We start from the raw sequence: 25,529 nt of genomic DNA on the forward strand, positions 1-25,529 counted from the left end.
TCATGAAACTTGGTTAGAACATGTGTCTCAATAATATCTTGGACGAATTCGAAAATGGTTCCGGTTGGTTGAAAAACATGGCTGCCAGGGGGCGTGGCAGTTTTCCTTTTTGGCTATAGTAAAACCTTGTTAACACTCTAGAAGTCACATTTTTAGTCCAATCTTCATGAAACTTTGTCAGAACATGTGTCCCAATAATATCTTGGACGAGTTCGAAAATGGTTCCGGTTGGTTGAAAAACATTGCCGCCAGGGGGGGGGCGTGGCAGTTTTCCTTATATGGCTATAGTAAAACCTTGTTAACACTCTAGAAGTCACATTTTTAGTCCAATCTTCATGAAACTTTGTCAGAACATGTGTCCCAATAATATCTTGGACGAGTTCGAAAATGGTTCCGGTTGGTTGAAAAACATGGCCGCCAGGGGGCGTGGCAGTTTTCCTTATATGGCTATTGTAAAACCTTGTTAACACTCTAGAAGTCACATTTTTAGTCCAATCTTCATGAAACTTTGTCAGAACATGTGTGCCAATAATATCTTGGACGAGTTCGAAAATGGTTCCGGTTGGTTGAAAAAACATGGCCGCCAGGGGGCGTGGCAGTTTTCCTTATATGGCTATAGTAAAACCCTGTTAACACTCTAGAAGTCACATTTTAGTCCAATCTTTATGAAACTTGGTCAAAACATGTGTCCCAATAATATCTTGGACGAGTTTGAAAATGGTTCCAGTTGAATGAAATACATGGCCACCATGGGGCGGGGCAGTTTTCCTTATATGGCTTTACTGTATGGTAAAACCTTGTTAACACTCTAGAAGTCACATTTATTATCCAATCTTTATAAAACTTGATCAGAACACAGAGTGTATATTGTTGTAATCTAGAATCCGTGATCAGAACATTTGTTCTAACAATAGCTCGAGTGAGTTTGAAAATGGTTATGGTTCGTAGAAAAACATGGCCGCCAGGGGGGGGGACAGTTGTCCTTATATGGCTTTAGTGAAAACTTGTTGACACTATATTAGCCACATTTAGTGGCCAATCTTCATGAAACTTGGTCAGAACATTTGTCCCAATGAAATTTTGCCAGAGATTGAAGCTGGGTCATATGAGCTCAAAAACTAGGTCACAAGGTCAAATATAAAAAAACATGTTAAAAGTCACTTTTTTGGTCCAAAATAATCTTCATGAATCAGCTTGCATTTTTTTCAGAATAGTCTAGTTCCTTTGGCTTTCAGGTGAGCGCCTTAGGGCCTGATGGCCCTCTTGTTTGTGATATTTCCAAGGCATTTGACCGCGTATGGCATCACGGCCTCTTATTCAAACTTTAAAAAAAATGGGATAAGTGGTAATTTGTTAAAATGGATAGAGTTATTTATCTAACCGAACTCAAAAAGTATTTGTCAGATCCTATATGTCCAATGTGTTGCAAGTAAAAGCTGGCGTTCCTCAAGGCTAAGTCCTTGGTCCGTTATTTTTTTCTTAATCTTCTTAGCATCACCCGTCTGTTCGCAGATGATATGTCTTTATCTTGTACGACATCCAAGTGATCTTGAGGGTATAGTGAATCATGATCTACATCAGATAAAATTGTTGGCCAAACAAAGTACGTCACGCTCGATGTACGACATGTCAAATGATTCTGGAACGAGGGTAAACAATATCAAATAATGACGATTGATAACAATCAAGTTACAATGTATACAAATGTAACAAAACAATAGAACTTTGCAAAAATTATACGGTCTGCAATTTCGAAATATACACGTTCATTCACATTTACCTGTATTTCACCGCGAACCACCGAGGCCGCGGTGGTCCACCGCGATCATGGTGGTCCACCGTGTTATCGATTTCCCGATAACGCACGCAGTGTTCAGTCACTGTCGACGCGATCTATCATTATGGAAACACCTTCCGATCGCGGTGATTTTCCACGCTCACGAAAAATTGTCCACGGTGGAAGTGAGCCTGATGGCAGAAATCGCGCTAGACGTAGTGTATTGCTTTCATACTTGCAACACTTACTAACTATCATAAGGGGACTGTGCAGGCAAAGTTTTGTAACTCTGACTGGCATTTTGACAGAAATATGTGCCCGTTTTATACTTAGAAAATTGAAAATTTGGTTAAGTTTTGTGTTTAGGTCCACTTTATTCCTAAAGTATCAAAGCTATTGCTTTCATACTTGCAACACTTACTATCATAAGGGGACTATGCAGGCAAAGTTATGTAACTCTGACTGGCATTTTGACGGAATTATGGGCCCTTTATACTTAGAAAATTGAAAATTTGGTTAAGTTTTGTGTTTTGGTCCTATTTTACCCCTAAAGTATCATAGATATTGCTTTCATACTTGGAACACTCGCAAACTATCATAAGGGGACAGTAAAGGACAAGTCTGGATGTCATTTTTATGGAATTATGACCCTTTTTTTACTTAGTAACTCTGAATATATGATACAATTTTGTGTTTAGATCCTCATTACTTCTAATATAGATCCACTTTACCTCTAAAGTATCAAGGCTATTGCTTTCAAACTTCGAATACTTTCATGCTATCGTGAGGGTACTGTACCTGGCAAGTTGAATTTTACCTTGACCTTTAATTGACCTTGGCTCTCAAGGTCAAATTATTAAATTTTGCTAAAATTGCCATAACTTCTTTATTTTATGATTAGATTTGATTGATACTTTGGCAAAACAACTCTTACCTGACATACCACAATAGGCTCCACCAAAATCATCCCCCACGCCCCCCCCCCCCCCCCCCCCCCAATTGTTTTTTTTTTTTTAGCTCATCTGAGCACAACGTGCTCATGGTGAGCTATTGTGATCGCCTTTTGTCCGTCGTTCGTCGTCAACATTTACCTTGTTAACACATTAGAGGCCACATTTATTGTCCAATCTTCATGAAACTTACTCAGAACATGTGTCCCAATAATATCTTGGACAAGTTCGAAAATGGTTCCGGTTGATTGAAAAACATGGCCGCCAGGGGGCGTGGCAGTTTGCTATAGTAAAACCTTGTTTACACTCTAGAAGTCACATTTATTGGGGTTACATCGGGTCAGTATAAAACGCGGCATTTAGCGCAGCCTGCAAATTGCAGGCTGCGTTATCGGGCCATAAAACGCAGCCAATATAGACATCGTTGCAGTCAATATAGATATCGTTGGAAAACGCAGGCAATATAGACAAAGAAGGAATACGCAGACGATATAAAACTATAAGGCAAAACGGGTGAAATTCGAGAGAATTACCGTATCAATAATTCGAAGGTTTTAATTAACAGTATATGTATGAAACTGGTAAAGGTCCAAACAATTATAAGACGTAAATTATCGTTTTAATCGCTAAAATGGCAGTTTAATTATAAACGCATTGAGTTTTTCTGTATCAAGAAGAAGACATAATAATATGTTTTGATTGTTTAACATAATTGTTTATGAAATAAATGTATGTAAAGTATATGTACAGATTAAACGGGTTGTTATTTTCAACGCAGTCAATGCAGCCAATGTATAGACATCGTTGCAGGCAATATAGAAATCGTTGGCAAACGCAGCCAATATAGAAATAGAAGGAATACGCAGCCAATATAGAGATAGACGGCAAAAAAGTTCGAGAATGACTGTATCAATAAGGTTTTTATTTATGGGTCCAAACAATTTTAAAACTTATCGTTTTTTATCGCTATAATGGCCGTAAATTTAAACACATTTTATTATTTTGTTTATCAAGTTGAAGACATCATATTTGATTTTATGAGCACACATGCGTAATAAAAATTGTATTAACATAATTATATAAAATGTATGTATGTATATGTATGTATAGATTGAACGAATTGTGGTTTTTAACGCAGACAATATGGACATCGCTGCAAATTGCAGACTGCGTTATCGGGCCATAAAACGCAGCCAATATAGACATCGTTGCAGTCAATAACGATATCGTTGGAAAACGCAGGCAATATAGACAAAGAAGGAAAACGCAGTCAATATAGAAACAGAAGAAAAACGCAGCCAATATAGAGAAAGAAGGCAAAAAAGTTGGAGAATCACTGTATCAATACGGTTTTTATTTATGAAAGTGGTAAAGGTCCATACAATTTTAAAACTTATCGTTTTTTATCGCTATAATGGCAGTAAATTTATACACATTTTATTATTTTGTGTATCAAATTGAAGACATCATAATTTGATTTTATGAGCACACATGAGTAATAAAAATTGTATTAACATAATTATATAAAATGTATGTATGTATATGTATGTATAGATTGAACGAATTGTGATTTTTAACGCAGACAATATGGACATCGATGCAAATTGCAGACTGCGTTATCGGGCCATAAAACGCAGCCAATATAGACATCGTTGCAGTCAATATTGATATCGTTGGAAAACGCAGGCAATATAGACAAAGAAGGAAAACGCAGTCAATATAGAAACAGAAGAAAAACGCAGCCAATATAGAGAAAGAAGGCAAAAACTTATTGATGTTGTTTGTGGCTAATTTTATTTTATCGAGATTGTCTAAGTGTGAATATAAGGATGTACATTTACCTGCCAATTAATACTTCCCTTTGAATTTCAACCCAAAAGACCCTTAATTATGCCGGGTGTTTATTTGCTCAGATGACTTCAAAGTTATTTAAATTGCATCTTAAGGAATGAAATTTCACACATATTGTTAAAGAAATTGTTATATTTTAGCGAGTAATTCTTAGTCGTATATTTATATCCGATGTTTTGTATCCATTTCATATCGTTGTTATTACTTGTAATATCAGTGCTGTCAGTGATTAGTGTGATATTTGGAATACGTGTTTTGTGAGTGTTGTGTGTAAAGTGCTTTTTCGTGTTTTTCAACAGTTTTTGTGTGTGTGTTTATTGCGATATTTGGAAGAAGTGTTTTGTAATTTTGTGTTCTTTTTGTGTGTATAGTTCCTATAGTGTTTTCGTGTGCCGTCTAGTGAGTGTAAAAGAATGGCTTTGATTTTCGGACACAGCCAGGTGAAGTATATGCACCAGTATCTCAAAAGTGAGGACATTATAACATTGTCCTACTCCGGTTTCACAACGGTAGATCTGTGTGAAGAGGAGTCGATTTTTGAAATCGTGCCCTCCTGCAAGGTGTGTTAACGTTGCCTGTTGTTGCTTTTGTGCGTGAATAAAACCATATTGTTATGAAACATTTTTAAATTAATTTGGAGATATACTTTAGAAGTTCGTCTTTAAATTACCACAATTTATAAGTATGATGGAAATCATACAAACAATAACTTACTTTGTATAGCAGGCTAATATCAACATTACACATTCCTCCATATATACGAACAAAAATTTATTAACAGGCTGAATAATTAAAAATATAAATCCGTTCCAAAATGCACTGATGTTTTATTGTTAAGTGGCACCACTTGTTTATTGTTTGTACTGTCATCTTAATAGGAATTTTATTAATATTGCAACTTAAAGCAAAATTAATAGTTGCATTTGATGCAATCGTCACCTTTGCAGGGGTGGTAGCTTGGGTCCTCGTGACATCTCATGACAACTCTCTTGTGTAACACTTTGGCAATACCCGTTAATTGGATCATAATTGAGACGAAGGCCCATATAGTTTTGATGACATATCTGAACTGTTACTTGGGTGAAAAATGTTGAAGCTATTGTTTTTGCAATTTCCTTGTTAAATGTATAATATATGGGTGCCGGTCAACTCGCACGGTAGTCAACTCGCACGTTTTTTGGTCAACTCGAACGGCATTTCTGGTCAACTCGCACTTTTCGAAGTCAACACGCATGCCTCGAAAAAATATATAGAAATAGATGAAGGATGTAATATGATCAGAAGTTTATAAGAAGTTTATAAGTAAAAATAATAATAATGTCCTTTTTTAATTATCTGAATAAACGGTTGTCACATTTAATTGCTCTGTTACACTTGTGGTCGGTGTTTTTCACGGGTTATATGAATGTTTGCAATAGGTGTGAAAAATCTTATATACTACTAACAATTATTAAAATAGCAAAGCAATAATCAAATAAACTAAATTGAATGATAGATGCATGTTTGTTTTTGTGATACTTCTATCATTCGATTCAAGTATTTTGAACCAATATTGGAAAATATGTAATTTGCAATTATTAATTCAAATACGTGTAATGGTTCGCGTGTTGATTTATAATAGTGGAAAGTCTATGTAGAGCTCTATTTGTGCGTTCATGTTTTTTAATTATTTGTATTCTAATTTCTATTTAATTGTTATAAATTTTGTATAAGCTTATATTTTTTACTTATAATGAGCTATGAAAGATATTGAAAACAGCTGTCTCCTAATCAGTAACAATACCCTAATTCTCACCACTAAAATTACAATAAACCGATAATCTGTCAGTCATTCAGAGCTGATGAGGGCACTGATTATCGAGGAGTAGATAAGGCTAGTACTGATAGGGGTTGTCTAGAGATAAGGCTGTAGTATGGAATACTTAAATACATATTTTTTTAATTTGTTCATGCTAAACAATTTAATATTTAACTAATTAATGTAGAACCGTAACTCATGTACAAATTTTAAAAATGTTGGTAAATTTTTATTAAATTAGAAAATAAATAAACATTTGATTCTTGTAAAAATTGCATGATAAAGAATTGGTGTAAAATTAATCATTGTTTCGTACAACCATGTTTAAATACATGTAGGTATGATAATCATATATGCGCGGTTTACGTTTTTTTCCTATAATTGTGTGCGCAATAAGTTTTCCATACGTAATGGGATCTTCATTAATTGTTTTATGACAAATTATTAACTTCTTAATAATTAATAAACGGACATGTCGGTTCTATAAAAGCGATACGCGAACGATTCAACTCGCATCATTGCAGCGCAAAATGCTTCAACAAGTCGTCCGTTTGTCAAAGTGTGAAAAATGTTGAAGCTATTGATTTTGAAATTTCCTTGTTAAATGTAGTATATATTATTGACTGTTTCAAATAAATGTATACCATTTATATTTCGATATAATTAATGCTTGGTGACTATTAAACGGACGATTTCTACGTATCCGTAATATCTTTTCAGCATTTGATGTTCCGAGAAAAACCAATTATACCACTAGCATTCATGATTCACGAAAGGAAATTTCAAAAGTGCCACGAACAGTTTCTCGAATTAATAAAATCTAAAATTCCGAAGATGGCTATTTCGAAATTTTGCGTGATTTTGGACAGAGAAATAGGAATCGTAAACGCTCTTAAGAATTGCCTTCCGAACAGTAAAGTTTTGATTTGTTGGAATCATATCTTGAAAGATTTAAAGTTTTGGCTCACGAATCATGGCGCTAAAGCGGATGACAAAATTATTTATGATAAAGATCTTAGATCTCTGTTAACTTGCGAATCCCTTGATCACTTCAATCTAAAGTATGAAGAGCTAAAAATAACATGGAGTGAACCGATGGTAGAATACTTTGATAAAAATCTAAGCGAAACAATAAGAGAGCACGCGGGTAGATGGATTCTTGAACAATATGACAATTAAAATCCGTATTCGGGCATTACAAACAACGCTGCAGAATCTATTAACGCGGAACTTAAGCGACATGTTGATTTTAAAGAGAGAGAAATTGATAGCATTGTTTTATTTTTTAACTACTTGCAATGGAACAAAGTAACCGAACTTATACGCGGTTTTTGTGGCGAAACTGAATGGTACTTACTACCGCGATTCCATTACACTAAACAAGATCCCGACACAGTAGAAATTCCTAAAGCATGTTGTCAACCGGATAAGATCATAGATTTAGTAAGAGCTAACGTAAGTTCTTTAAACCAGCCTACTTCAGTTCCTTGTACGTCGGAAGACATTGTCGCAAACGATGTCCCGGATAAATTACAAACACAAAGTCGTACTCAACATTCATTGGCATTAAATACACTGAGTAATAACGGTATTGTTTTAGTACCAGAAATGGGCGCTTTCATGGTAAAAGGTTCCAAAAATGATAAGTATTCTGTGACACTCTTTCCGAACGAAAAATGTAATTGTCCATCAACAACGCGCTGTTATCACATTATCGCTGCTATGCTTGCCATCGGAATGCCAATACCTAATGAAAAAAAGAAATACAATCTTAGTCAACTTAGGCGAAATGCACGTCCAAAACATAGCAAAATATGTGGTACTAAAAGGGTCGCAAGGGGGATCGCGATATTGAAGACGAAATAATGCCAGCACCTGATTCCGCGGTTAAGAATCGTTCATTGGCATCGGCCGAAACTCCAACATCTAAAAATAATACTTTTGACACTGTCGGTGAAATTCCAAATACAGCAACAAAAAAAATATTTTGGGAATCGACACCAAAATCCATTCTTAAGAAACGCGACGAAGCGAAATGTCATTCTGTAAGGTCGGACAAGAAACGAAAATTAACTTTTCATGACAATTTGGAGGCACAACTAGCAAAAATTCCACACACTGATATCGAAACTAATAGCGTCGACGATTTATTAGCACAGACTCACCCGGTAAATATTAAGTCGCAAGACAACAATCCCGCTAATGGTATAGAAGTTAATAGTAATGTAGAAGCCAATATTGAACGAAAATCAACTATAGGTTCTGACACAAGCAACGTTGACGAGTTAATTGAATTAGACACAAGTGGAGACGACATCGTAGTCGAAGAAACCATTTTCTGGAAACAGCACCTCGCTTTAAAAATACAGGACAAAAACGAAATATTACAAAATAAAAAGCTTACTTCGTATCATATGGAGGCAGTAAATATTTTACTTAGAAAACAATTTAGTATTAACGGTTTACAGTTAACGGAACAGGTGCCGGCTGTCGCTGCGAAAAATAAGAAGAGGTGGGTAAGCAAAGTCCCTATGGAGTCAGTAATTGAACCTGCTTGTCAAATTCATCACACCCATAGAGATCATTGGGTTTCTACTATCTTATTCAACAACAAAATATATTTTTTGGACAGTTTGGGTATCGAACGCTCGGACGATGCAATAATTCCAGACGGTTTAAAAATTCAGTTATCACATATATATGGTCGCGATAAGAAACAAATTTGTATTGAACTCCCCGAGGTTATGCGTCAAAATAATAATGTAGACTGTGGGTTATTTGCCATTGCTTTTATTACTGCTTTTTGTTTTCGAAAAGAGATTTGTTTAGACCTCATATTCGATACGACACAAATGCGCCAACACCTAATTAATTGTATAGACACCGAACAAATGACCGAATTCCCATTGACAAAGAAAACAATCAGCGTACGACGACAAAAACATTGTAAAACTATTATTATTAAAAACTATTGTATTTGTAATTTGCCTGATTGCGTCGAGGATATGGTTCAATGTGATACCTGCAAAGAATGGTTTCATAAAAGTTGCGTTTCTGTGCCACAAGATAAATCGCTAGATGATTATGATTTTTCGTGTAATGTGTGCATTAAAAGTACTTGATAAAAGCATTTCTTTTGCCATATAGGTTTTTCATTCTTACGTGCCGGTAGTTGAAATGATCGTCGTACGAAACGCAGGTCTGATTCTCGTGTTCTCCGTTTCAAAAACAACAGTTTGCTTTCTTTCAATGCCCCAATTATTTCACGGCTTTTGCAAATAACAGGTTTAATACAGTGCTTAACGACCAAATAACGCAATACAGATTTTAATATAATGGTTCATAATACCGTATAATACTGCTGTTCAGAGTACGTTGCGTTCACATTTGAACAGTGATTTTTCATGACAATTTAAATACATGACCAGGATTGAGTTTGTATTGATTGGTTTAATATCTACAGATTCCGAGTTGATTTACTACTGTGATTGTTATTATTTACGTAGCTAGTGTGCATCTTTTCTTATTGAATACTGTAAGAGACAATCCATTGTTTATATTGTGATTATATTGGCTTGTCCTTTTGTTGTTTGCTATTTTGTTTTATCACTTTTATTGTTGTTGCTGTGCAGTCCGCACAGGCTAATTTGGGACGACACTTTCCGCTTGTATGGTATATTCTGTTTAAACGAAGTCTCTTCTTAGCGGAAATCCAGTTTGGGCGGAGAGTGTCGACTCTTATAAGCATGCGCGGACTGCACAGTTCTAAGAAATTGCATTGTTTATATTGTGATTATATTGGCTTGTGCTTTTGTTATTGCTTTTTGTTGTTTGCTATTTTTTTTCTTCACTTTTATTGTTGTTGCTGTGCAGTCCGCACAGGCTAATTTGGGACGACACTTTCCGCTTGTATGGTATATTCTGTTTAAACGAAGTCTCTTCTTAGCGGAAATTCAGTTTGGGCGGAGAGTGTCGACTCTAATTAGCCTGCGCAGACTGCACAGTTCTAAGAAATTGCATCGTTTATATTGTGATTATATTGGCTTGTGCTTTTGTTGTTTGCTATTTTGTTTTTTCACTTTTATTGTTGCTGTGCAGTCCGCACAGGCTAATTTGGGACGACACTTTCCGCTTGTATGGTATATTCTGTTTAAACGAAGTCTCTTCTTAGCGGAAATCCAGTTTGGGCGGAGAGTGTCGACTCTAATTAGCATGCGCGGACTGCACAGTTCTAAGAAATTGCATTGTTTATATTGTGATTATATTGGCTTGTGCTTTTGTTGTTTGCTATTTTGTTTTTTCACTTTTATTGTTGTTGCTGTGCAGTCCGCACAGGCTTATTTGGGACGACACTTTCCGCTTGTATGGTATATTCTGTTTAAACAAAGTCTCTTCTTAGCGGAAATCCAGTTTGGGCGGAGAGTGTCGACTCCGATTAGCATGTGCGGACTGCACAGTTCTAAGAAATTGCATTGTTTATATTGTGATTATATTGGCTTGTGCTTTTGTTGTTTGCTATTTTGTTTTTTCACTTTTATTGTTGTTGCTGTGCAGTCCGCACAGGCTAATTTGGACGACACTTTCCGCTTGTGTTGTATATTCTGTTTAAACGAAGTCTCTTCTTAGCGGAAATCCAGTTTGGGCGGAGACTGTCGACTCTGATTAGCATGTGCGGACTGCACGGTACATGTACTAAGAAATTGCATTGTTTATATTGTGATTCTATTGGCTGGTGTTTTGGTTATTGCTTTTTGTGTTGATTGCTATTTTGTTTTTTCACTTTTATTGTTGTTGCCGTGCAGTCCGCACAGGCTATTTGGACGACACTTTCCGCTTGTATTGTTTATTCTGTTTAAAGGAAGTCTCTTGTTATTGTTTTACTATTTTTGTTCTTGCTGATAGAATTATGGAAAAGAAATTATTTTAAACAAATTTGCATTGCTCATATTTGGCTTATATTTGTTGAGTAACACAGGCGTTTACAAAACGTGCAAATGAATTACTAATTTATTAAATTTGTGAGACCTCCATTTTCATAACTACACAGACATATCTACGAACATAAGATACATAAGCCTTCAGACCAATTAAGTGCAGTTAAAACCCCGGTGACCGGCGTCCTTCGAACGTCTACAAATGTCTAATATTGAGAAGTTAGTCAACAGGTGTCACATTCATTATATTTGTATATTAAGTTGACAGATTTCGCACCTTTTTCGAACGCACTATCCCACAATAAAGGATAATCGGACAGACACTGTAACAGACCCCTGGTTTAACATGTATAACACTCCTTTCAAACGGTCTTTTGTTTATTCTTAAGCTTCTCATATCGTTCTTCAATTCTAACAAGTAAACATGGCAAAATAAAACTTATTCACGTGTCAGAAATATGCTTGCTCCATTTTCTCCCTTGGATGAGGATTAATTTATGGATGATAACACAAAACAAGGTACAATCCAATTCTTTATTGCTCTACTGAGTTCGAAACGTATAATGCTTTTATATTTCATCATTTAATATAAATAATGACCACCCGCGCGATACCTGCCTAATTAGTTTGCCTCCATATCTACATAGGCTGCGCTAAAAGCTGCGTTTTCCATATATATATATGCTGCGCTGTCAGCTGCCTTCCTGCTTACGCATTTAATTTCAAGTAGAAATCTAATTATTTAAATAATTTGAAAGCAATAAAATGTGTAAAATGTGTATATCATTAATAAAATAATTTTAATACAAATTAGTATTCTTTTATTTAAACTCGTTTACATTTGTGTGCTTTGAAGATTAAATTCAACTTGTTCGATATTCCGATTGAAAATATATTAGGTTAAAAGTTTTACAATAATATGGACCTTATATACTTTTATACATATAATGTTAATTAAAACCTTCGAATTATTGATACAGAGTCATTCATTTTAAAATTTCACAAGTTTTTGATTTCTATTTCCATATTGGCTGCGTATTCCTTCTATGTCTATATTGGCTGTGTTTTCCTTCTATTTCTATATTGGCTGCGTTTTCCAACGATATCTATATTGACTGCAACGATGTCTATATTGGCTGCGTTTTATGCCGATAAGGCAGCCTGCAATTTGCAGCGATGTCCATATTGGCTTCGATGAAAACAACATTGCGTTTAATCTATACATACATTAAATATACATACAGTTATACAATTATATTATCTCAATTTTAATTATTCAATTGTGCTCATAAAAACACATTATGTCTTCATCTTGATACAGAACATCTAGGTTCCTAAATTCATATAAATAAATTCTCAAAACAATTTCATTAGTTCAACGGCTTAAATGCTAGATAGTTTTTATTTAAAATCAATTTTGCCCATCATCGCGAAACATTGACCTAATCTGTTTTCTTCCTTTTTATATATTGTCTGCGCTAAAAGCTGCGTATTCGTTAATGAGTTTAAAACGTATAAAGCTTTAATTTTTCATTATTTTAAACAAATAGGGATAACCATCGCTCTTAATTTAAATTAGAATTTCCTATTATTCGAATAAGTTTCACGCAATAAAATGTGTATATACAGTCATATTTTTTTTATTACAACTTTATATTCTTTTTTATTTATATATCGTATACATCTTGTGAAATAAACCTCCCGGTATAATATTCAACTTCAAATTGACTGATATTCATTTTAGAATGTTCTTGGTTCATAAATTCAACGAAATGCAATACAACTTACAAGTATTTAATTAGTTAAATATAGCACATTCATTTTTAGAATGTCCATGGTTCATAAATTCACCGAAATGCAATAAATTAATTAGTTAAATATAGCACATAAACTATATTGCATATCGTCTGCGTATTCCTTCTTTGTCTATATTGCCTGCGTTTTCCAACGATATCTATATTGACTGCAACGATGTCTATATCTGCTGCGTTTTATGGCCCGATAACGCAGCCTGCAATTTGCAGTCTGCGCTAAATGCCGCATTTTATACACACCCTATTTATTGTCCGATCTTCATTAAACTTTGTCAGAACATGTGTCCCAATAATATCTTGGACGAGTTCGAAAATGGTTCCGGTTGGTTGAAAAACATGGCCACCAGGGGGCGTGGCAGTTTTCCTTATATGGCTATAGTAAAACCTTGTTAACACTCTAAAAGTCATATTTTTAGTCCAATCTTCATGAAACTTTGTCAGAACATGTGTGCCAATAATATCTTGGACGAGTTCGAAAATGGTTCCGGTTGGTTGAATAAACATGGCCGCCAGGGGGCGTGGCAGTTTTCCTTATATGGCTATAGTAAAACCTTGTTAACACTCTAGAAGTCACATTTTTAGTCCAATCTTTATGAAACTTGGTCAAAACATGTGTCCCAATAATATCTTTGACGAGTTTGAAAATGGTTCCAGTTGAATGAAATATATGGCCACCATGGGGCGGGGCAGTTTTCCTTATATGGCTTTACTGTATGGTAAAACCTTGTTAACACTCTAGAAGTCACATTTATTGTTCGATCTTCATGAAACTTTGTCAGAACATGTGTCCCAATAATATCTTGGACGAGTTCGAAAATGGTTCCGGTTGGTTGAAAAACATGGCCGCCAGGGGGCGTGGCAGTTTTCCTTATATGGCTATAGTAAAACCTTGTTAACACTCTAGAAGTCACATTTTTAGTCCAAACTTCATGAAACTTTGTCAGAAGATGTGTTCCAATAATATCTTGGAAGAGTGAAAATGGTTCCGGTTGGTTGAAAAACATGGCCGCCAGGGGGCGTGGCAGTTTTCCTTATATGGCTATAGTAAAACCTTGTTAACACTATAGAAGTCACATTTTTAGTCCAATCTTTATGAAACTTGGTCAAAACATGTGTCCCAATAATATCTTAGACGAGTTTGAAAATGGTTCCAGTTGAATGAAAAACATGGCCACCATGGGGCGGGGCAGTTTTCCTTATATGGCTTTACTGTATTGTAAAACCTTGTTAACACTCTAGAAGTCACATTTATTGTTCGATCTTCATGAAACTTTGTCAGAACATGTGTCCCATTAATATCTTGGACGAGTTCGAAAATGGTTCCGGTTGGTTGGAAAACATGGCCGCCAGGGGGCGGGGCAGTTTTCCTTATATGGCTATAGTAAAACCTTGTTAACACTCTAGAAGTCACATTTTTAGTCCAATCTTCATGAAACTCTGTCAGAAGAAGTGTTCCAATAATATCTTGGACGAGTTTGAAAATGGTTCCGGTTGGTTGAAAAACATGGCCGCCAGGGGGCGTGGCAGTTTTCCTTATATGGCTATAGTAGAACCTTGTTAACACTCTAGAAGTTACATTTTTAGTCCAATCTTCATGAAACTTGGTCAAACATGTGTCCCAATAATATCTTGGACGAGTTCGAAAATGGTTCCAGTTGAATGAAAAACATGGCCACCATGGGGCGGGGCAGTTTTCCTTATATGGCTTTACTGTATTGTAAAACCTTGTTAACACGCTAGAAGTCACATTTGTGGTCCAATGCTCATGAAACTTGGTCAGAATATTCGGACTAATAATATTTGGGCTAAGTTCAAAAATGGTTAAGATCAGTTAAAAAACATGGTTGCAAGGGGGCGTGGTATTTTTCCTTCAATTGCTATTTACTACAAAACCTTGTTAACACTCTAGAAGTCACATTTATTATCCAATCTTTATGAAACTTGATCTGAACATTTGTTCTAACAATATCTTGAGTGATTTTGAAAATGGTTATGGTTTGTTGAAAAACATGGCCGCCAGCGGGGGGGGGGGTCAGTTGTCCTATGGCTTTAGTGAAAACTTGTTGACACTATATTAGCCACATTTATTGGCCAATCTTCATGAAACTTGGTCAGACCATTTGTCCCAATGAAATTTTGCCAGAGATTGAAGCTGGGTCATATGAGCTCAAAAACTAGGTCACAAGGTCAAATATAAAAAAAAACATGTTAAAAGTCACTTTTTTGGTCCAAAATAATCTTCATAAATCAGCTTGCATTTTTTTTCAGAACAGTCTAGTTCCTTTGGCTTTCAGGTGAGCGCCTTAGGGCCTGATGACCCTCTTGTTTAAAAGATCATCTAATAAATGACCACCACACCCTCACACTATACCCCTCACCCCCCACATTTTTTTGAAACATGGTTAAAAAACACAAATTGTTATTATTATGCCCCCCCTTCGAAGAAGAGGGGGTATATTTCCTTGCTCATGTCGGTCGGTCTGTCGGGCTGTCGGTCCGTCCACCAGGTGGTTGTTAGACGATAACTCAAGAACGCTTGGGCCTAGGATCATGAAACTTCATAGGTACATTGATCATGACTTGCAGATGACCCCTATTTATTTTGAGGTCACTAGGTCAAAGGTCAAGGTCACGGTGACCAGAAATAGTAAAATGGTTTTTGAATGATAACTCAAGAACGCATACGCCTAGAATCATGAAACTTCATGGGTAGATTGATCATGACTTGCAGATGGCCCCTATTGATTTTGAGGTCACTAGGTCAAAGGTCAAGGTCACGGTGACCCGAAATAGTAAAATGGTTTCCGGATGATAACTCAAGAACGCATTCGCCTAGGATCATGAAACTTCATGGGTAGATTGATCATGACTCGCAGTTGACCCCTTTTGATTTTGAGGTCACTAGGTCAAAGGTCAAGGTCACGGTGACCCGAAATAGTAAAATGGTTTTCGGATGATAACTCAAGAACGCATACGCCTAGGATCATGAAACTTCATAGGTAGATTGATCATGACTTGCAGATGACCCCTATTGATTTTGAGGTCACACGGTCAAAAGTCAAGGTGACCCGAAATAGTAAAATGATTTTCGGATGATAACTCAAGAACGCTTTTGACTAGGATCATGACACTTCATGGGTTTATTGATCGTGACCCGCAGATGACCCCTATTGATTTTCAGATCACTAGGTCAAAGGTCAAGGTCACAGTGACAAAAATCGTATTCACACAATGGCTGCCACTACAACGGACAGCCCATATTGGGGGCATGCATGTTTTACAAACAGCCCTTGTTTTATTTTTGAAATACCGTCCAACCATCCCACCTAATTCCCCCCTCCCCCCCCAAAATTTTTTTTTTTGCAATTTTTGGGCATTTTTGGAAGATACTGTAATAATAAATGACCACACCTCCACACTATACACCCCTCTCCACTCCCCCCCTCCCCCCTTTGTGATTGAAATTGAGATAGGTCTTCACCTTTAAAAAGAAAAATAGATGAACGGTCTGCACCCGCAAGGCGGTGCTCTTGTTTTTTAAAGTCATAAACATCTTGGTCTAACTTAAGGACATGACGGCAAATGGCATGATCATATTAATAACATTCTAAAATCGGCATCGAACGTACTGGAAATAATGAGGTCTCTTAAATTCAAAGCTTCCAGAAAAAGCTTAAACACTATATACGTCACTCATTTGCGCCCAATACTTGAATACGCATGTGTCGTCTGGGGCGGATGCTCTTTATACGAAAAGGAATTACTAGATACAATTCAACACGAAGCTGCGCGCATTGTCCCCGGCCTAACCCGATCTGTTTCATTCAGTAATTTGTACAACGAAGTAAAATGGCCGTCTCTTGATACAAGACGGCAGTATAAAAAACTAATTAATATGTACAAAATACGTAACGGTTATAGTCCACTTATTTGGCAAATCTTCTCCCACCCACAGTTCTAAAACAATCATGACGCTCTCTTCGCAACGGTGACGACTACGTTATTGTATCACGGCGGACACAATTTTATTTTATGCTTTCCTGTGGTTTATAGAGAAATATCAGTGAAATAAAACTGGTATTTCACTGTTTTAAACAGTGAAAAATAACAGTGAAAAATATCGATATTTTTCACAGTTTTATTCTGAAATAACGTCATTTTTTCAACGAAATGACGTCATAAATCCACCCAAATTATCCAGTTAAACTGTTGTACAATGTAAATAAACGGTGAAAAAAGCATCAAATAAAAAGAAAATTTGTTGGATTCGATGGAATATCGATTTTAATTCACCCGTGATCAAAAAATACATATTTTCACTCGTGGCTGCGCCACATCTTGAAAATAATATTTTATATGTTCACTCGTGAAATAAAATCGATATTCCACCGAATCCAACACATATCCTCTATATATTCCCGTTCCTTCTTACCCTCTTCCATAGATGTATGGAATTCCTTAGACATGAATATTCGTAACAGCAATACTATTTCACATTTAAATCAAACTTGAAGCGCGTATTTTTCCAATATATTTTTTTACCGGGAATTGGAAATCCTCCATATTACAAGCAATATTAAGAAATGATTGCAGTGACCTTATTTCCGACTTGTTCCAAAGCAATTTGACTACTTCGCCTTTTTGCTGCTGTGGCAGGGAGATAGAAAATGCTTCACATTATTTCTTTGAATGCACTAAGTACCACAGACAGCGATTGTTCCTATTTAATGTATTGCGTTTATTTCACCCTTTAAATTCCGATATTCTTCTCCATGGAAAACATTCATTGAACGACGAAGAAAATGTCGCATGATGTGGCGTCTCATCAGGGTTTACGCTGTTTGCCAAGGCCTTTTTTCTAAACGCTATGCATAAATGGGTTAATGTTGGTCGCTCTTATTGATGGCATATGTCACTGTAAAATACTGTACTTTATATTGGAAACAGTACTGACAACGTACACCGGCACAAGTCGTCAATCGCGCAATAATCGATGAATTGTCGACTTGAAGTTGCTAAATCAGGGAGTCGGAATCAACGGGTTTTTCGGTGGACAGAATGTAAACACACCGCTAAAAACTTTATTTTTGCAAATATCTTATGTTATTGAAATTCATTTGCAAAAAAATCTTTAGTGCATAAAGGACAGTTTCTCTTGCAGTATGTGCCGATGACTCAAGGTAATAGAATAAATCATTCAATACGTCTGAAATCGATGACAACATTTCACGTTGTGTGAAGCATAACCGTATGAATGCATGCATCACATACATATTTTTTAACAAGAACACATGCTTATCAAATAAAGTAGTTCTGATGTATTTCACATAGCCACAAGCAGAATAAACATCTGTCTTTTACGTACAAGTTGAAATTCTTAAGAAAAAAATGTTTTAAAAAGTTATTTGAAAACAAAAGTACCACTTACCGGTGTGTTTACATCCGTCAACGTTTAATTGGAACCCCACAGAGTCACGTGATCCTGCACTCTGCAATACACGTATGTAAAATAATGGGGTTGTTGAGCAAATACACATGTATGCAAATTTGTGGTAAGAGTTACTTTTAACTTTACTTTAGCAAAGATTTGAGGTATTTTGTTTAATAGCCTATTAATCTGGTCCACCGACAAAAGACTATTACTAGATACACTCAGAAATGACTTGCAAAACTACAATAACGACGCCCATCTACACTCGACAATTACCGGTGACATCCGTAATTGACAAGAAAATCTTGAGGATGATTAGTGACACTCGCCAATAACAAGCAACTCTCTAAACGACCATAGACACTCTACAATGAATAGCAACGCGCGACGATGTCCATCTACACTGGACAATAACTACATTGTATCGACAAAAACTAGCGACTGCGGATTAACCGGCGATACTCAAGTTGCAAGCAACACGCGACTATTACAAACGACACTTATCAGTGACTACCGATACTCGATAATGACTGACGGACATGTTCAGTAACATTCGGCAATGATTAGCGACACTCGACCATTATCAGCAATAATTATCAATGACTCAATCGTTCATGCAGCATTTCTGAAATGTGCTTAAATCTATTGCAACAATTAAATGTTCTTAAATTGAAAATGGTATTGATTGTTGTGTGTCTCGTCGCAATGTCGGGTCATGGGGTCGACATCAAATCACGAAAATTGACTTTAATTGGCATTAACAGGATTCCGTAGTTTTGAACATTCCAATCAACATACAGTTTTGATTGCGAGTTAGTAATGCAGAATTAAAACCTTTTATCTTAAATGACATTTGCACAATTGCACCACTCGAAGTTTCCGTAAACTCATTTTGAAACAAAGTATGCAGGCCAAGGGCGTGTTACCACAAAATAACGTTGCAATAAATTAGATTTAAAAACGCTTTTTAAATATAACGTACCGGTAATATGTTTTAATGTTAAAAAACGAGGGATACTATCGTTCATTTTAAACATTATTTTCTATTGAAAAGTTGTTTTAATGCATTCAAATAGATAAACCTATTTTATAGAGTGTGCGAGATAACAATATTTCAGCGTTATAATTTATGCGTACTGCGGTGTTGTCGCATACCTTAAGTGAACTGCAGTCTATTTGCAAATGTTCTCTACATTTTTTATTTATTTATTCACATTGACATGGAATGTGCATGTTATTTATTTTCTGTTATCGCATTTTCCTATTTCCAGCTTCCGAAAAACAATACTTCTGACGAAGGCTATGATTTTATTCTTTATTTCCCTTGCACCTTGAATTATGACTTTTACCTTGGAATTGGTACATGCCGGATTCATTACAACCCATAATCTGTATTGTATAACTTCTCCATGTTGTACATTTCCCGTAGTCGAATATTCTTAGATTATGTTAAGCGGTGCCATTTACTGTTTCATCCTTGACTAATATGTGGTAAATGCATGACGTCGCCAACGCCAAATAACACCCTTATCACGGCCGTTAATCATGGGCGACAGCTCATTTTTTAGCTCATCTATTTTTTGAAAAAAAAAGAGCTATTGTCATCACCTTGGCGTCGGCGTCTGCGTCGGCGTTGGCGTCCGGTTAAGTTTTGCGTTTAGGTCCACTTTTCTCAGAAAGTATCAATGCTATTGCATTCAAACTTGGTACACTTACTTACTATCATGAGGGGACTGGGCAGGCAATGCTAGATAACTCTGGCGTGCATTTTAACAGAATTATGTGCCCTTTTTATACTTTGAAAATTTTGGTTAAGTTTTGTGTTTAGGTCCATTTTATTCCTTAAGTATCAAAGCTATTGCTTTCATACTTGCAACACTTACTAAATATCATAAGGGGACTGTGCAGGCAAAGTTATGTAAATCTGACTGGCATTTTGACAGAATTATGTGCCCTTTTTATACATAGAAAATTGAAAATTTGGTTAAGTTTTGTGTTTAGGTCCACTTTATTCCTACAGTATCAAAGCTATTGCTTTCATACTTGCAACACTTATAACTATCATAAGGGGACTGTGCAGGCAAAGTTATGTAACTCTGACTGGCATTTGGAGGGAATTATGTGCCTTTTTTATACTTAGAAAATTTAAAATTTGGTTAAGTTTTGTGTTTAGGTCCACTTTTTCCTAAAGTATCAAAGCCATTGCTTTCATACTTGCAACACTTACTAACTATTGTAAGGGGATTGTGCAGCCACAGTTATGTAACTCTGGCATTTTGACAGAATTATTTGCCCTTTTTATACTTAGAAAATTGACAATTTGGTTAAGTTTTGTGTTTAGGTCCACTTTTTTCCTAAAGTATCAAAGCCATTGCTTTCATACTTGCAACACTTACTAACTATCGTAAGGGGACTGTGCAGGCAAAGTTATGTAAATCTGACTGGCATTTTGACAGAATTATTTGCCCTTTTTATACTTAGAAAATTGAAAATTTGGTTAAGTTTTGTGTTTGGGTCCACTTTTTTCCTAAAGTATCAAAGCCATTGCTTTCATACTTGCAACACTTTACTAACTATCATAAGGGGACTGTGCAGGCAAAGTTATGTAACTCTGACTGGCATTTTGACGGAATTATGGGCCTTTTATACTTGAAAATTTGGTTAAGTTTTGTGTTTTGGTCCACTTTACCCCTAAAGTATCATAGATATTGCTTTCATACTTGGAACACTCGCAAACTATCATAGGGGGACAGTAAAGTACAAGTTGCATAACTCTGGTTGTCATTTTTACGGAATAATGGCCCTTTTTTGACTTAGTAACTTTGAATATATGGTTACATTTTGTGTTTAGATCCACTTTACTTGTAAAGTATCAAGGCTATTGCTTTTAAACTTTAAATACTTTAATGCTATCATGAGGGTACTGTACCTGGCAAGTTGAATTTTACCTTGACCTTTGAATGACCTTGACTCTCAAGGTGAAATTATTAAATTTTGCTAAAATTGCCATAACTTTTTTATTTATGATTAGATTCGATTGATACATTGACAAAATAACTCTTACCTGACATACCACAATTGACTCCGTCCAAACCATCCCCCACGCCTCCCCCCAATCCCCCCCCCGAATCCCCCCCCCGAATCCCCCCATTATTTATTTTAAATTAAAGATCATCTAATTAATGACCACCACACCCTCACACTATACCCACCCCAACCCCAAACAAATAATTTTTAGCTCATCTATTTTTTGAAAAAAAATTATGAGCTATTGTCATCACCTTGGCGTCGGCGTCCGGTTAAGTTTGCGTTTAGGTCCTCTTTTCTCAGAAAGTATCAATGCTATTGCATTCAAACTTGGTACACTTACTTACTATCATGAGGGGACTGGGCAGGCAAAGTAAGATAACTCTGGCGTGCATTTTGACAGAATTATGTGCCCTTTTTATACTTAGAAAATTGAAAATGTTGGTTAAGTTTTGCGTTTAGGTCCACTTTTCTCAGAAAGTATAAATGCTATTGCATTCAAACTTGGTACACTTACTAACTATTATAAGGGGACTGTGCAGGCAAAGTAAGATAACACTGGCGTGCATTTTGACAGAATTATGTGCCCTTTTTATACTTAGAAAATTGAAAATTTTGGTTAAGTTTTGTGTTTAGGTCCATTTTATTCCTTAAGTATCAAAGCTATTGCTTTCATACTTGCAACACTTACTAACTATCATAAGGGGACTGTGCAGGCAAAGTAATGTAACTTTGACTGGCATTTTGACAGAATTATGTGCCCTTTTTATACTTAGAAAATTGAAAATTTTGTTAAGTTTTGTGTTTAGGTCCACTTTATTCCTACAGTATCAAAGCTATTGCTTTCATACTTGCAACACTTATTAACTATCATAAGGGGACTGTGCAGGCAAAGTTATGTAACTCTGACTGGCATTTGGAGGGAATTATGGGCCCTTTTTATACTTAGAAAATTGAAAATTTGGTTAAGTTTTGTGTTTTGGTCCACTTTACCCCTAAAGTATCATAGATATTGCTTACATACTTGGAACACTCGCAAACTATCATAAGGGTACAGTAAAAGGACAAGTTGCATAACTCTGGTTGTCATTTTTACGGAATTATGGCCCTTTTTTGACTTAGTAACTTTGAATATATGGTTAAATTTTGTGTTTCGAATCACTTTACTTCTTAAGTATCAAGGCTATTGCTTTCAAACTTCAAATACTTTCATGCTATCATGAGGTTACTGTACCTGGCAAGTTGAATTTTACCTTGACCTTTGAATGACTTTGACTCTTAAGGTCAAATTATTAAATTTTGCTAAAAATGCCATAACTTCTTTATTTATGATTAGATTTGATTGATACTTTGACAAAACTACTCTTACCTGACATACCACAATAGACTCCACCCAAACCATCCCCCGTGCCCTCCCCCCCCCCGAATCCCCCCCTAAATTTTTTTTTTTTTTTTAAGATCATCTCACGAATGACCACCACACCCTCACACTATACTATACCCCCCTCCCCCACCCCAGCCCCCCAAATTGTTTTTTTTGAAACGGTTAAAAAACACAAATATTTATTTTTATTATTTTATGTTTGAAATACCGTCCAACCATCGCACCCAAGAATCCCCCCACCCCCCCCCCCTCCCCCCACCCGAATCCCCCCCCTAATTTTTTTTTCTTAAAGATCATCTCACAAATTACCACCACACCCTCACACTATACCCCCACCCCACCCCACCCCCCAATTTTTTTTGGAAACGGTTAAAAAACACAAATATTTATTTTTATTATTTTATGTTCGAAATACCGTCCAACCATCGCACCCATGAATCCCCCCCCCCGAATTTTTTTTTCGCATTTTTTTTCGCATTTTTGGAAGATAATGTAATAAATGTCCACACCCCCACACTATACACCCCTCTTCACTCCACCCCTCCCTCCTTTGTGATTGAAAATGAGAGTCCCTTCACCTTTAAAAAGAAAATAGATGAGCGGTCTGCACCCGCAAGGCGGTGCTCTTGTTTTAAGATGCATTAATAAATCAGCCAATACTACTTCCGTGGCGCAAAGAACAGAATGTTTTCATAGATAATTCTAGAGGTTGAGTAGGTTTTATTATTATAAAAAAAAACAACATATTTCGCATTATTTTAAAAATTGGCCAATGTAGAGCGTTTCAGCGAAGATTTATTCATCCACAAATTTACATTTGGGTTTTGATTCCAAATGCGTTGTGATTGTGTGTTTCAGTACATTAGTGGGTGAATTGTTCTTCGCTGAATCGCACTGCATTATCCGATTTTGAAATAATGCGAAATATGTTAAAAACATATTAGACATACTCACCCTGTCCAAGCATCCGTTAATTTTAAAAACATCCGATCCTAAGCGCCATCTGGGAATTAGTATTGACTCATTTATTTATGCAGCGTAAAAAGAGGTGGCGCCCGTGATTAACGGCCGTTCTTATGTCTGGTTCTCACAAACACGATTGTCATCCTCGTCTTAATCTTGAACTAATCGTGATGAATACATAACACAAATTGCAAAAAAAAGTTGTGTTTGGTTTTACATACCTCATATAGGTCAAAAGCATGATATTTTTCATGTATGTCATGTAATAAAAGTATATCTCTGATTATTTTAGGAAGCGAAAACAACTTGCATTATATTTAAATTTATATCTTTCTAAATTTTGAAAATCTCTTCCCGTTTGCCATGATTAACGAATAAACTGACCTCATCAAAGTTGTCATTTTTCCGAGGCCTCGCGTATGGTGTTTTTATTTTCGATTCGATCACGATTGTTACGAGCACCATTAAAATGACAGTGTGACATAGTCTTTAAAACTCAAATAATAAGCATACATAAAGTTCTCTTCAATGTTCATAACGATTTATTTCTATTGATTTAAGTTCAACACAACGGTTCCAACATTCGATAAATTATCCCAAAAGTTAAATGTTAAGGCCTATTGGCCTAATGAAAATAACAAATAGAGTGACTGTAATGTTCGGCGGTCTCTTGCTCTAACTAACTACCATCTACTGAAGAACAGTGTATTTATATAGATTGGAACACCCAATGCTTTCGTGTACAATGAAAAACACCTGCCCAAAGATAGCGAAGTAACTTGATATGCGACAGACAAATAAGGATGCTAAGCCCGCCATTAATAATAATAAACATACTCAACATGTCTTATAAGTGAGATAAGCAGTGAGTAATTAACTTTGTGTGTTCTTCTGTATGATCATCTGGCATCGCTCTCCAACAAGCATCATTAATAAGCTTAGCCATTTCATAATTAGATCGGTATTTATTCAATATTGACACTGCTCCAAAGCATATGTAGGATTTTTTACCAATTGAATTTCTGTTGTTAATAATTTATCAATGCGTATAATATGTTGTATACTAATATTTAATAAGATATTTAACTTGTTACGTCACTGTCTGCTTTTTTTTCAACTCCATTTAAACGAATGAGTGGTCTCGCTCAAACTTTCACAGCAGACGGACTTTAATGTGTATATGATCGTTCACGAGTTCCTTGTGGCTGCGCAGGTTAGGCTTAATCATGGTCATTTGATTTGTTTTCATACTTTAAATATATAACATCAAATCGTGTGCTTTGTTTCAACCACTAATTAATAGCTCGATAGATCTCGGTCAATGTTTCACAATGAAGGGCCTGAATGACCTTAATGTATAAATGACCGTAAAGAAAGGAATTTTGGGTGCGAATAGCGATGACAGTATTATGGTTATGTGTCTGTGTTGACACTTAACAATAAATAACCCCCAACATGTTGTGTACTTCGCTCCACGCGTATTTGACTGCTTGTTAGAGTTGGTTCGATTGTTCAAATTAATGTGAAAATAATCTTTAAAAACGACAAGGCTTCGACACGTATGCCAACATTAGAATATTATAGGGTATTTGTCTGACTC

General features: G+C 36.0%; 1 long non-coding RNA gene across 1 annotated transcript; it reads right to left on the reverse strand.

Moving 5' to 3' along the window:
- Window positions 1-1,552: 1,552 nt before the first annotated feature.
- Window positions 1,553-24,607, reverse strand: LOC127845180 (uncharacterized). The gene is made up of 3 exons (XR_008033098.1): window positions 24,314-24,607; window positions 18,553-18,613; window positions 1,553-1,639 (listed from the first exon to the last, which is right to left on the reverse strand). It is a non-coding gene; the product is annotated as an uncharacterized LOC127845180 (long non-coding RNA).
- Window positions 24,608-25,529: the final 922 nt, after the last annotated feature.

This window comes from Dreissena polymorpha, chromosome 9 (assembly GCF_020536995.1).
Source record: "Dreissena polymorpha isolate Duluth1 chromosome 9, UMN_Dpol_1.0, whole genome shotgun sequence".
NCBI classification, from domain to species: domain Eukaryota; kingdom Metazoa; phylum Mollusca; class Bivalvia; order Myida; family Dreissenidae; genus Dreissena; species Dreissena polymorpha.